This window comes from Silene latifolia, chromosome Y, assembly GCF_048544455.1.
Source record: "Silene latifolia isolate original U9 population chromosome Y, ASM4854445v1, whole genome shotgun sequence".
Classification (NCBI taxonomy): Eukaryota; Viridiplantae; Streptophyta; class Magnoliopsida; order Caryophyllales; family Caryophyllaceae; genus Silene; species Silene latifolia.
The window spans coordinates 31329611-31345540 of record NC_133538.1 but is presented as its reverse complement, the minus strand read 5'-3'; the positions used below and the strand labels follow the sequence as shown (position 1 = coordinate 31345540).

The 15930-nt window shown below is 37.1% G+C and overlaps 1 long non-coding RNA gene across 2 annotated transcripts; it reads right to left on the bottom strand.

Annotated features, from left to right (window-relative positions):
* Nucleotides 1-4823: 4823 nt before the first annotated feature.
* On the bottom strand, nucleotides 4824-14209 carry LOC141626287 (uncharacterized). Of its 2 annotated transcripts, XR_012535888.1 has the most exons (6): nucleotides 14067-14209; nucleotides 13900-13967; nucleotides 12692-12778; nucleotides 7876-7943; nucleotides 6661-6747; nucleotides 4824-5177 (listed from the first exon to the last, which is right to left on the bottom strand). It is a non-coding gene; the product is annotated as an uncharacterized LOC141626287 (long non-coding RNA). The 2 variants fall into 2 exon arrangements; XR_012535889.1 differs by lacking the exons at nucleotides 12692-12778; nucleotides 13900-13967; nucleotides 14067-14209 and adding an exon at nucleotides 8043-8117.
* Between the last annotated feature and the right edge of the window lie 1721 nt (nucleotides 14210-15930).

Genomic DNA, 15930 nt, shown 5'->3' with positions numbered 1-15930 from the left:
TCGGTGGGAGGTGCTCAGGAGCTGGAATCTTCATCCAACTCATGCCCCACACCCTCCAAGCTAGGCTACCGTCAGCCAAAGTTCTCAACCATTTCAGGTCGAGATAGTAGTCACGGTCCATGGTAGGCACTGGGGTAGCCAAAGGTACGTAGTCCGAAGAAGCCTCAAAGGAGGTTAGCTTTTCAGCTAACCGAGTGGCGATAGCGCCACAGCTCAAGTACCGCGAAGAAGCAGTAGCCATCAAGGCAAGGGCAGCACAGACGATGGAAGGAGCATTAAAGACCACTTTCCAGGCCCGCTCCGGGTTAAGGTAAGACATCAGAAGCAACACCTCATGATTATTCAGTTTACTGATATCCTTTCTGTCATAAAGGAGGTTTGAAAGAGAACAGAGAAAGACCCTCAAGGTAACATGCAGAACATCATTAATCAGCATGTTGCTTGAGGTGGGAGCTGGCTTTCCGGTCAAGCAAGGCATTAGGCGGCAGACACCGCACTCAGCAGGTATATCAGTGATAGAATCCTTGGGTGGCTTGGCCAACCCAAGGTGGGACGCAAACAGATCCATAGTCAATAGAAAACTGGTGTTCATCAACCGAAACTCAACGGTCTGGGCAGCTGGGTCATAACTAAAGGAGCTCATAAACTCCAAGGTAAGAAAAGGATAAGAGTGTTTCCTCAACCTATACAAACCCGTAAAGCCCAAAGTCTCGAATATGTGACGGACATCCGTCTCTATTCCCAAATCCTCCAACATTGTAGTATCTATACACCTCGTTGGTCTCATCTTGCGCTTTTGCAATTCTACAAAACGCTCTCTCTGTTTCAAATCTGCAAACACAACAGAAGGGTACTCCGGAACTGCAGGTACGACGGGTCCACTCCCTTCCCTCATCTCAGGTTGGGTAACCCTCCCCCGTTTACTCCGACGGGTCCCTACGTTCGGTCTCGGCATCTGTTCCAGCATATGACTTAAGCAACTTACATAAACATGTAAAGCATCTACTTCACGCAATTTGGACCTTACATACTCAGCTAAGTACACAAATTCATCAACAAATTCTACATGTGAAGCACATAATTCATGCCATTAACTTTGAACACTCAGCTAGGTACACACATTCACCAACAGTTTCCCAAATTTGACACATAACTTCAGTTTAGAGCAACTCATAGACAATAGTTGTGAAAAATTTATCATGGAAAACACACATACCCAACCAATTCCAACATCTTAGCATGATTCTAAGGTTACTCTATACACCCATGTAATAACATGTGAGGCATTCGTACTAACTCATGGAAAAGTAATTTAGGACATATCATCATCACCTTCAATATTAGAGACAAATAACTCAATTAAACTTGTCAGACGGTCTCTACAGCTGTAATTATTTTGACATATTCTTCATCATTTAACATCACTACTATCATATTGAAGTTCAACCTTTACCTAAGCAGTCATATACAACACCAAATTCCAAATATAGCAACCGAGTTTCCACTTGGGGCACTTTTATGACGGAGTTTTAAGGCAACTTTTTAAGGTGATAATCATCAAAATTCATTCTTCAACTGATATTAACAATGTATAGTACTCAATTCCATCATCTAATCCTTGTTAAACGATCAAAATCAATTTCGATTTTTGTAAACCCTAGAAATTTCGGTTTCAACTTGGCAAATTTCTAGTCTATTCTACAGCAATTAATCACCAATAATCAAGGAAGGGAAACATGTGAATCATATTTCAACAATTAAAAGAAACAAATTGATCATATGAATCGAAATTTTCGGGTTATATAATCATCCTCAACAAATTTAAAGCATAAAGACATGTAAATAGAGAAGAAATCATACCTTGATTAAGTAGAAAAGTAAAGGAACGGAATTAAGCAAAGGAAATAACCCCAAATCAACCACTACCAACACAAGATATGAGAGATTTTTGAGGATTTGAGAGCTTAGGTCACGAAAAGAAGTGGAAGGAATGAGAGGAATAGGAAGAATATGGGTTTTAAGAAACCCGTAAGATTCACTGTACAGTAACCTACTCGATCGAGTGTCTTGGGTACTCGATCGAGTACCACCCTACTCGATCCAGTAGGTGCTATTTCGTCGAGTATCTGCAGAAATTTTTCCACATCCCGACGTCATAGCTTCCTAACTAGATCGAGTGAGGTCTATTCGGTCTAGTAAACACTCGCACTCGGTCAAGTATGGTTAAGTACTCGGTCAGAAGTACGAAGTAAATCGAAGATTCCTGCAAAAACAACATCGCGTGTCGATTCCAAACTAAGTTCGGGATTCGGCACTAATTATCAAGCTCATTCCCGTATTACTATTATTACTAAGCATACCATATCGTCAAACAAATAAGGTTTATTCCACCTTACGCTACACAAATTACCCAACTCGGTTTACTTTCTACCGAATCATTCATAAACATAATCACGTCATCATATTACACTTAAACTTACTTTACACATTACTACCAAATTCGTGTTCACTTCAACTTGAAGCATATAATTAACATTACTCCATTCTTTCATTTAACATATAATTACACACTCCTCATAACAAATTAATCTATCATGTTCCACATTCAATCATAACAAAATCATCTTACACAAATCAATTATTACGCAGCGGAAAAAAATTTCAACCAATAAACAAGGCATATACGCATTACTATATGCTATGTTTCATATTATAACTCAACAATTCTATAACTATCATTATTATAATTACGGTAGAATTTATAAACTCGTATATGACTACCGTCATCATCAACTTATAGCAAACACCAACATGTTCACTCTTCATGTCACGACATACACTTCCACATTTTCACGCATCTCTATCACGTAAACTTTTATCACATATCTCATAACCATTGTATAGGCTCACTAATCGTGCCAAAAACTTCACTAATTCCACCAACGATTACCATACACGGCCCAAATACCACTATCACACCCCTATTAACTCTAACAAAGACTTAACCAGAGGTAGCTCCGGCACAATTAACATACACATCACACATATACACACGGACTCCACATTCCCATACCATGTGGCTGGCTTAAGTGTCATGGGGCCGATATTTTAAAATAAGGACGCCTACTCACCCAAAACCTAGCATCAGCTGGGGCTCCCATCACACATACACCAGGTTCAATTTATTAGACTCCCTACGTTCATTATTTTTATTTGTTACAGGTTCCAAAAACCTGACTCTGATACCACTTTGTAACACCCCCATATTCAGAGGAGCCTTAACTAGGCCTTCCTTAGCATATAAGGGCATTACCATCTCGGTTGCTCGAGGATAGTAATAATCAAATGTCGATAAGAGAACTATTATGTTATAATACAAGTGAATTAAAATCAGCAACGATATAAAAGATACAACTCAAAGACTACTCTCTAAAGCTATCAAATCTCGTGAAGACTCATCCCTGCCCGGACTCCAGCTATCAACAACATAAACACCTGCTAAGACCGACTGCTCACCATAAGGGATCACGGCAGACACATAACAAACAAAACAACCACACAAGGTCAGTACTGAGATGAGACATGACAAAATCAACTAAAACTATCAACACCATACGACGCTATCAATCTCACACACAATCACAATAATCCAAACAACCTCTGTCACTGACTGTCCACTAGACCAGCCCTGCCAATGGGGGACCGCAGCCCTACCCACCAAATCCCCGCTCATCTTATCGAGCGATAACCCTGTCCATTAATGTGCACATCCCCTTTCGTGACGGGTTCCAAGAAGGGCGAAACTAGGGCGTGAAGCCACTCCCGCAATTGACCCCACTCAGCCGAGGACGCACCTCGCGAACCAGAGACAAACATTCACAGACAGCTGAAACGTACCAACCAACAAACTGTATGTACCAACCAACTACAGCATTCATGCTGCCACACAACGCAGCCATAACGCAACAACAAAGATACGACGATCGACACACCAGACTACCTACAGAAACTGAGTAGGCGAAACTACCTTTAAGCAACTACAACCAGTCCATGCCAACATATGACATATTCAGCAATCAAGCAAAGCCTATAACCACAACACAACATCTATTACTACCAAGCAAACCCTAACTGCAAAGATGAGGATACGGATGATGATTATGACATACCTATAAGGAGAAACCCGGCAAAAGACCGCTACCCGACTCAAGTAACGCTCTCCTAAGGCACAAGTATCTTCAAAAGGCTTCCATGGAGGTTTTATGTTGAAGGGGAGGGAAAGAGGCGACCAAAGGATAGGAGGAAAGTGGCGGAAATGATTTGCGGATTTAACAAAACGCGATTAAAAACCCTCGCTGAAAACTCGATACTCGATCGAGTACCCGACATACTCGATCGAGTGTCCCCCTACTCGATCGAGTAACCTAGCTACTCGATCGAGTAGCCTCTACTCTATCGAGTACCACTCTTAACACGTAACCCAAGATAGTTTTGGCACGCACTTCTAAGCACTATTCCCGCTCCCAAGGTCAGTCAACGCTGGTCAAAGGGTCTCTAAAAGGGCGGGTATTACAATCTCGACATAGATCACCTACCTCAATATGGTCGCCCATACCAAAATGTCACTCCAGTACAAACAAATGATTCAACTACAAATGGGAATGTCGTATCTCCAACATAAAATAATGAGGATTCAGTTACTGACCACTTAATGAAGCAACTACAGAAGACAAAGGCTAATCTTTCAGTCTGGCAACTAGTTCCTAGTTCATTTCCACATCCCCAAGCTTTGCTACAAGCATTGGCAAAACTCAATGTGACACCCTCATTTATTGCGGAAAAGTAAACACGTAATTCTACAGAAAAACTGACAGGATATGTTTGTAATTGGTTCAACTAATTAAAACCTGTCATTTTTAAAACTTTTCTAAACCATTCACAAACATGTCCAGAAGGAGGATGCCAACACCTGCAAATGCTAACAGACTAATTTACATAACTATGCTAAAGCTGCGAGAATAAAGTGATACAAACCAAAGAAAAGAGGGAGACATATGTCCCTAAAATGTATGTGACACAAAAAGGGTTTAAGGGTCACAATGAAATAAAACCAGTCTAGGTCCCAAGGTTACTTTGCTCGCTAGCTCGTCCATGTACCCCATATATGCATCACCTACCTGTCATTCGCATTTTATACAAATACGAAAGCCACAGTCAGTGGGGAGTAACTCAGTTCTCCACCACGAAATGTCATAATTAATATAACATGTAAACATAAGAATATGAATACGAATCACACAATGCCCTAGCATATAGATGCTAGACAATCGTGCTTATCATGTGAACAACAATATAACAACACATAGTCCTAGCATGTGAAAACTAGACCGACTCATACTACACTATCATGTGAATCAAATAACATCCAGGAATCCAAACTCTATCAACCATAGCCGGCTTGCATCTCACCTTCTATGATTCATAGAATCACCATACAAGAAAGGGCAATATATCAAAGACAGGCATAAGTTCTTAGCACCGTCAATAGTCACTTTGTAACTCGAGTCTATACCACGAGGTAGGGAAGGTAATCGAACCGGTATCTTGGCTCGGTTGGTTACTATTAAGAAAACATGGCCAAGAGACAACACAACCCTAGCCTAAAATCTGCTTGAGACCTAGACATGCGGATACACACCACCGCACCCAAGACCCACAACTTTTTTTAAAATAAAGTGAAGTGAGTACCCTAAGGACACACCAGAAGGGTTGGCTAGTACTTAAGTGACCCCATACTATCAAAATAAGTACCGAGGTCATGCCCCAACTTGGATATAAATCCACTAGTCAGGAACACAAAGGCTATCAAGCAGTGAACATATACTCGTCAGAGACTATAAAGACCTATCTATGATGAAGGCCGAAATACTCACCTAGGACCTAGTCCCAGCTAGTCCCAGCTTGAATACTTTAGCCCACACCACACACGACTCACCACACAAGTCAATTAAGACACCCACTTAACCTTAAGAGGGCAAAAAGTCCTACTTACCAACATAAAATCTAATATTCTATCATGTGAAAGGCTATATAAATGTCTAATCAATGAGATAAACCAAAGAATCCTCAATACCAATTTCCAATTCTAACAATATTAACCAAATTAAAGGCTTCGGGGAATCTAGGGCCGTTTTTACAATATAAGAAGCTACTTAAATCAACTAATTACACATGTGAGATAAAAATATAATGAATGGCCTAAAACAAGAAAAAGGCCGACTATCTAATTCATTCAAAATTTCATCCAACCGAATTTTTACATGCAACCTGACCTGCGGCAGTGCACGGGTCAAATTGCTGGTGACCAATCACTCAATTAATCGACATCGCATCGCATCGATCAAAGGGACTAAGCCTCGAGTTTTCAAGACAATCAACAAAACATTACAATTATCGCTATAAAATTCATTTGAGCCTAATAATTACAATTTCATTTTGTAAACTATCCTAACATGTGATAACTATTAATATGAGCACAATTTTACCATCCTTATTATCTTTACTAATAACATTATTCATTCACCTAAACACTTTTCAAACAACAGGCACACATTAACTACTAATGTGACATTAATTCGTCGAGTAACTCGGAATAGTTACCTTACGCTAGCAAAGAGACAAGTAATAAACTTGAGAAAGCTTCTAAAACCCAAAATTACTCTTCATCTTCAACCACACATGAGCCACCTAAAATAATTATGTGAAAGGACGATATTAACGAATTATCTTTATATAAAATATGAGACGAAAATTAATTAAATTATATTTTAAATAAACCAAACTAGCGTCAAAACAATTTATAGATACGGCCCAAACTCGCGACTTAGCCACTGCCTAGGCCACGGCCAGGCCACAGCTAGGCCAACATTATAATAGTCACTCTCGTCCCAATAATTAATTCAATCTCAACTCTCTACTCCATCTCTCTCATTACTCCGTCCTACTCATTACTCCGCCTCATAATATAATACTCCATAGTAACCAGATTTCCATCTCAATTTCAATATCGATAATGTCAAATATTCTTTTAAAGAACTGCTCATCACTCGGAGTAAAACTCCGAGCTACTCACCCACTTACCAAAGCCAAACACAATATAAGAGCAAACTACAAAATCTTAACTCTCGATATGATCCAAACGGGCTATGCGAGTCATCTAACCATTCTTAGAGATATAAAACCTATAGTATAGTGACAAAGAACTCGCAATTTTTAAGCTACCCTCAAATACCAGCACACACGTTCATCTATGCAATGCCATTAGCTAGCTTCTAAATAAGGTTGCTTTAATCCCAAACAAACTAATAACCTACAATCCAAGCATATAGATTATCATTATGAACAAACAATCAGCCTCTTGTTTTGGAGTCAACCATATCACATAAACCCATGATATTATATATAAAACTCGACGAAAATGCCAAGTATCATCCTCGGTAATAAATTCAAATGCTCTTACTCAAAAACACAAATTCAAGGCTAAGTAAATCTCGCACTACTACAACCCCCATATATTTGGAAGTCTAGCAAACCAAACCATAACTTGTTGTATATTCGGACACGCCTTCTACCTTTGCTATGGAGTATTATACTTCACCAACTCTCCATCTCATAATTAATCAACTCCACTTTAGCACCATCCAAAATTTAACAAACCCATCTCACCATTAATAAATTAAAACTAATTCAACAATAAAAATTATTATAGGTACTACTATTATATAATAGCAAGACAATAGATCATCACTTTATATAATTTAACACATATAGCACGATAAATTTCGACATAGTGTCGAGTAATCCCATCACCGTTACCTTAAACGCTCCTTATTCTTCGAATAAATGGTCCACAAGGCACGAGCCTCACCCCGGGTCTTCGAATCCTTCATAAAAGGGCAAGAAAACGGAATAAAGAAGCTAAAAGACGACACTTTTATAAGACGGCGAAAGACGAAACCACTACAAAAGGGAGACTTTCTTACCTTAAAAGGACGAGGAAAGGACAAGGAAGCTAATGGTACAAAAATAATGGAGTTTGGTTGAGAAATGAAGGCGGGATCGGGTTTGAATTGTGGAAAAAATGGTGATGGAGTCATTGATTGTTATTCTTCTTTGTTGATTGAAAAAGAAAAAAAAATGGAAGGGGAAAGTGACGGGTTAACAACAACAACATAATATTAGTAATAATAAATATAATAATAATAATAATAATGAGACACCAGCTAGCTTGCTAGCTATTAATTATACGTACGTTACTTCATCGTTAAGTAATTTCGTTCGTTTTTAAAACCGTCTCGAGTTAATAAAAATCGGTTTTTAGTAAATGTTTTGATAATAAAACGGAATTAATAATAAATAAATTTAATGAGTGAAAATAAAATAAACTCAGCTAGTTAACGGAAATAATACGATATCAGCTTGAATCGGAATTATTAGCGATTTTCTGAAACTAACGGATATTAATAAAAATTGCTAATTTAGTGAAATAAGCTCAAAATAGCTAATTGGACGGTTTTGTTCCCAAAATCCATCTCAGGTTCACTTAAAACAACTTTCATAAGGACTCGTAAAGAAACGGAAATTATTAAATAAATAAACTCGAACTAACTTTAAATAAACTTATTAATGATTATTAAAATTAACGTATCGAATTATGATGAAATTAATTAATTAGCTAAGCATATATATATAAATCGTTAAATGATGTAATTAAATTCAAAATAGCAATTAAAAGAATTTTATCCAACTTAATAAAATACGGGGTGTTACAATCACCCCATCTTTTAAAAAGTTTCGTCCTCGAAACTTGAAAGTATAAATGGAAGGTTATGAAAATAAAACCGAAATTGGAATCGGTAACCAAAACATTTTAAAGGTTATTTATCGTAAGAATCAAAATTCTTTCAAAAGTTTCAAATAAAATTTTCCACAAAACGATTCTCATCAAGGGAACGAAAGTGTTCTCGTTACGTATTCAAGAACATCACATTCCAAATCAAAGATAAGGTCAAAAGGCAAATCATTTGTATAAATCAAAAATCAAAATACCTTCAAAAACATTAATGAAGAGTTTTCAAAAATATAAGTCTCATTCATGGAACGGAATTGCTCTTGTCGTGCACACAAGAACGCTAACTTTCCAAGTCAGAGACAAATTTAAAACAAAAACTATTCGCCGACAATCGTTGAACAAGTTATCAAACGTTTCCAATAACTAGTTCTAACATCCGATCAACGTTAAAATCAAAATAAGAGAAAGGTAATCTTCTCAAATGTTCTTTTGCAAAAAGCCAAAGTAGAAATAAAGGTTTCACCTTTAAACTAAAAGGGGAGTTAAATTCCGGAAATATAATATTAAACTTTGACAAAGAAGTCATAAATAGATCAAGGTTAATAGAAATTGGATAAAATTTAAAGAAATTTCGGGTCTAGTAATTAAAATTACGATAAATGAGTTTATATTCAAGGATGGAATAGGGAACTAAATCAAATTTTCATTTTCAAGTCTTCAAAAATAGGTTAGGTTTGCAGAAGTGACATAAACTTTTAAGAATGAATCGAAACTGGTAGCTTGAAAGTTTAGAAGTTGTACAAAAAGGAAAGTAACTTAGATAGCATAAAAACAAAGTATGTTAAGAGAGCTCAAACTTAAGCCACAAGAGAGCTATAATGACTTTCATAGGGTAAAAATTGAAGTCAAAATTACAAGGATGTCAAAGATAGAGTTTCACAAGATACGAGTGTCAAACTTAAAGGAGGAGCAAGATGAAGCGAGGAAAGGAGGTATGAACGGTAACGCTCATGATCAAGGAGAAAGGGAAATTAGACAACAAGGAAATGTCAGATACTCAAATCTCAAACAACAATGTCATAAGGTAACATCAATTTATGTATGGCTATCAACATTCTAAAGGTATCTCTTTCCAAAATCACATCATAAACCTTACTCCGTGTTTACTCCTAAGTTAACAACACTCAACCTAAGTCCTTCCAATATCACAACTTCTCAAAACCGGGGTTATAGGTCAACCAGAAACAACTCCACAAGCCAAATTATCCAACCAAGGTTAACACCCCACAAAAGAAAAAGAACTATCTAAAAGGCGTTAAGGGAGGATTAGCAAGGGTGAAAGGACACGTTGGGAGGATACAAATGTAACTTCCTAGGAAGAAGAATAGAGAGTTTAGAAGAAGGATAGGCACCAAGAGATTAAGAATAAGGCGAGATACAAAAAGAACGAGAAATATCTTCAAGGAAGTAGAAGCATTCTTCAAAGGTTGAACAAATCTTCAATCCTCAGCAAAAGGCACTAAATCTTGATCTTTTTAAAATATAAGTGTCCTTTCAATGGAACGGAGATACTCTTGGCGATCACTCAAGAACATCAATATTCCAATTCAAAGACATAAAAATACATTTTTACACCAACAAATGATAAAACTAATTATCAGACGTCTCCAATAACAAGCTTTAACACTAATTGACGTTAAAACCAGTGAAAAACATTAAAATATTTTCAAAACCTTTAGTTCAAATTTTTTTAATAAGGGCAATAACTCCATTAACTATAAATAAGTTCACGGTCATTGATCTAAGAACGCAAGAATTATTAAATGACAATCAACAAACATGTTAGTACCTAACAAAGAGCAAACACAAAGAGACTACAACATAAGATCCTAAATCTACCCATCTTACCCGTCTCTCAAGTTTATTATTTTAAGGTCAAGTTATTTATAGTGGGGTGCACAAACGTGCGTCGGGAGCAAATATGCTCTGATACCAACTGTGACACCCTCATTTATTGCGGAAAAGTAAACACGTAATTCTACAGAAAAACTGACAGGATATGTTTGTAATTGGTTCAACTAATTAAAACCTGTCATTTTTAAAACTTTTCTAAACCATTCACAAACATTTCCAGAAGGAGGATGCCAACACTGCAAATGCTAGAGACTAATTTACATAACTATGCTAAAGCTGCGAGAATAAAGTGATACAAACCAAAGAAAAAGAGGGAGACATATGTCCCTAAAATGTATGTGACACAAAAAGGGTTTAAGGGTCACAATGAAATAAAACCAGTCTAGGTCCCAAGGTTACTTTGCTCGCTAGCTCGTCCATGTACCCCATATATGCATCACCTACATGTCATTCGCATTTTATACAAATACGAAAGCCACGATCGGTGGGGAGTAACTCGAGTTCTCCCAGCCACGAAATGTCATAATTAATATAACATGTAAACATAAGAATATGAATACGAATCACACAATGCCCTAGCATATAGATGCTAGACAATCGTGCTTATCATGTGAACAACAATATAACAACACATAGTCCTAGCATGTGAAAACTAGACCGACTCATACTACACTATCATGTGAATCACATAACATCCAGGAATCCAAACTCTATCAACCATAGCCGGCTTGCATCTCACCTTCTATGATTCATAGAATCACCATACAAGAAAGGGCAATATATCAAAGACATGCATAAGTTCTTAGCACCGTCAATAGTCACTTTGTAACTCGAGTCTATACCACGAGGTAGGGAAGGTAATCGAACCGGTATCTTGGCTCAGCGGTTACTATTAAGAAAACATGGCCAAGAGACAACACAACCCTAGCCTAAAATCACATGAGACCTAGACATGCGGATACACACCACCGCACCCAAGACCCACAACTTTTTTTTAAAATAAAGTGAAGTGAGTACCCTAAGGACACCACCGAAGGGTTGGCTAGTACTTAAGCTGACCCCATACTATCAAAATAAGTACCTGAGGTCATGCCCCAACTTGGATATAAATCCACTAGTCAGGAACACAAAGGCTATCAAGCGGTGAACATATACTCGTCGTCGGAGACTATAAAGACCTATCTATGATGAAGGCCGAAATACTCACCTAGGACCTAGTCCCAGCTAGTCCCAGCTTGAATACTTTAGCCCACACCACACACGACTCACCACACAAGTCAATTAAGACACCCACTTAACCTTAAGAGGGCAAAACGTCCTACTTACCAACATAAAATCTAATATTCTATCATGTGAAAGGCTATATAAATGTCTAATCAATGAGATAAACCAACAGAATCCTCAATACCAATTTCCAATTCTAACAATATTAACCAAATTAAAGGCTTCGGGGAATCTAGGGCGGTTTTTACAATATAAAAAACTACTTAAATCAACTAATTACACATGTGAGATAAAAATATAATGAATGGCCTAAAACAAGAAAAAGGCCGACTATCTAATTCATTCAAAATTTCATCCAACCGAATTTTTACCCGCAACCCCTGACCTGCGGCAGTGCGGGTCAAATTGCGGTGACCAATCACTCAATTAATCGACATCGCATCGATCAAAGGGACTAAGGCTCGATTTTCGACAATCAACAAAACATTACAATTATCGCTATAAAATTCATTTGAGCCTAATAATTACAATTTCATTTTGTAAACTATCCTAACATGTGATAACTATTAATATGAGCACAATTTTACCATCCTTATTATCTTTACTAATAACATTATTCATTCACCTAAACACTTTTCAAACAACAGGCACACATTAACTACTAATGTGACATTAATTCGTCGAGTAACTCGGAATAGTTACCTTACGCTAGCAAAGAGACAAGTAATAAACTTGAGAAAGCTTCTAAAACCCAAAATTACTCTTCATCTTCAACCACACATGAGCCACCTAAAATAATTATGTGAAAGGACGATATTAACGAATTATCTTTATATAAAATATGAGACGGAAATTAATTTAATTATATTTTAAATAAACCAAACTAGCGTCAAAACAATTTATAGATACGGCCCAAACTCGCGACTTAGCCAGGCCACGGCCAGGCCACAGCTAGGCCAACATTATAATAGTCACTCTCGTCCCAATAATTAATTCAATCTCAACTCTCTACTCCATCTCTCTCATTACTCCGTCCTACTCATTACTCCGCCTCATAATATAATACTCCATAGTAACCAGATTTCCATCTCAATTTCAATATCGATAATGTCAAATATTCTTTTAAAGAACTGCTCATCACTCGGAGTAAAACTCCGAGCTACTCACCCACTTACCAAAGCCAAACACAATATAAGAGCAAACTACAAAATCTTAACTCTCGATATGATCCAATCTGGGCTATGCAGTCATCTAACCATTCTTAGAGATATAAAACCTATAGTATAGTGACAAAGAACTCGCAATTTTTAAGCTACCCTCAAATACCAGCACACACGTTCATCTATGCAATGCCATTAGCTAGCTTCTAAATAAGGTTGCTTTAATCCCAAACAAACTAATAACCTACAATCCAAGCATATAGATTATCATTATGAACAAACAATCAGCCTCTTGTTTTGGAGTCAACCATATCACATAAACCCATGATATTATATATAAAACTCGACGAAAATGCCAAGTATCATCCTCGGTAATAAATTCAAATGCTCTTACTCAAAAACACAAATTCAAGGCTAAGTAAATCTCGCACTACTACAACCCCCATATATTTGGAAGTCTAGCAAACCAAACCATAACTTGTTGTATATTCGGACACGCCTTCTACCTTTGCTATGGAGTATTATACTTCACCAACTCTCCATCTCATAATTAATCAACTCCACTTTAGCACCATCCAAAATTTAACAAACCCATCTCACCATTAATAAATTAAAACTAATTCAACAATAAAAATTATTATAGGTACTACTATTATATAATAGCAAGACAATAGATCATCACTTTATATAATTTAACACATATAGCACGATAAATTTCGACATAGTGTCGAGTAATCCCATCACCGTTACCTTAAACGCTCCTTATTCTTCGAATAAATGGTCCACAAGGCACGAGCCTCACCCCGGGTCTTCGAATCCTTCATAAAAGGGCAAGAAAACGGAATAAAGAAGCTAAAAGACGACACTTTTATAAGACGGCGAAAGACGAAACCACTACAAAAAGGAGACTTTCTTACCTTAAAAGGACGAGGAAAGGACAAGGAAGCTAATGGTACAAAAATAATGGAGTTTGGTTGAGAAATGAAGGCGGGATCTGGGTTTGAATTGACGGAAAAAATGGTGATGGAGCTGTTGATTGTTGTTGCTGCTGTTGATTGAAAAAGAGAAAAAAAAAAAATGGAAGGGGAAAAGTGACGGGTTAACAACAACAACATAATATTAGTAATAATAAATATAATAATAATAATAATGAGACACCAGCTAGCTTGCTAGCTATTAATTATACGTACGTTACTTCATCGTTAAGTAATTTCGTTCGTTTTTAAAACCGTCTCGAGTTAATAAAAATCGGTTTTTAGTAAATGTTTCAGTAATAAAACGGAATTAATAATAAATAAATTTAATGAGTGAAAATAAAATAAACTCAGCTAGTTAACGGAAATAATACGATATCAGCTTGAATCGGAATTATTAGCGATTTTTACGAAACTAACAGATATTAATAAAAATTGCTAATTTAGTGAAATAAGCTCAAAATAGTTAATTGGACGGTTTTGTTCCCAAAATCCATCTCGGGTTCACTTAAAACAACTTTCATAAGGACTCGTAAAGAAACGGAAATTATTAAATAAATAAACTCGAACTAACTTTAAATAAACTTATTAATGATTATTAAAATTAACGTATCGAATTATGATGAAATTAATTAATTAGCTAAGCATATATATATAAATCGTTAAATGATGTAATTAAATTCAAAATAGCAATTAAAAGAATTTTATCCAACTTAATAAAATACGGGATGTTACACTCAATGTAGCACACGACTCTACGCCAGACGATGTGGTCAACCTGGTCCTCCAGGATTCAATCAAGCTAAGTAACCCAGTTACTTTCTCAGATGAAGACTTGCCACCTGTTGGCGTCACTCACAATCTAGCCTTGTACATTACGGTTATATGTCTCAAAAAGAATGTACCCATGACACTAATGGATAATGGTTCTACAGTCAACGTCATACCACTGAAAATAGCTTACAAGCTAGGCATGAAAGAGTCAGACTGGACTCCAACTAACCAAGGTGTTCGCGCATATGATGGGGCATGACGCAAATTGATAGGTCTCATCACAATTACTATAGCCACTAAACCAATCGAAAGAAAGGTCAACTTCTAAATAGTAGACATCAAGGCATCTTTTAACATACTTCTAGGAAGGCTATGGATTCATGCTTCCAAATCTGTGACATACACGCTTCATCAAAAGATCAAATCCCTCTAGATGGTCGAATAGTGACGATCACTTCGTCAACTATTAAAGCTGTAATCGAAAAGATGTCTAGCAATCAAGTCGTGTCGGACCCAGTGCACGAGTTAGGAGGATTTTAAATCATCAACCATGTGGAAAGTGAATTGGCACCTCTATACTTCAGCCCCTATTCTAATCTAGTGGTCGACCTCATACTCAAATCCCAAAGATACTTCCCAGGAATGCCGCTCAATCCTATCCGGAACAACACCTTCCCACCGTTCAAAGAAGGCCATTCCTAGAATATACTACTACCGTATACGAGGCTTTCTAAATGCTCACTCAAGTCCACGATCGCAAACATCAAGGAGTCCAAATGCGACCATATCACCCTATGCTAAATGGGTACTTCGTCAAGGAAGGAGACCATGAATCTTTTCACGGATTTCCTGAACCTTGGATGTTCAAAGGCAACAAGCTAGATGGAATCAAAGTGTTGCACGATTGCTATTTCATTCCCCAGGAAACGGTTCCTACCTTCAAAAATCGCCTGATACCTTGTCTCGACGAACAAGCCGTTAGCCTTTTATTCGTAGAAGATCGATTCATTTAGGCAGCCCAAGACGAGATTAT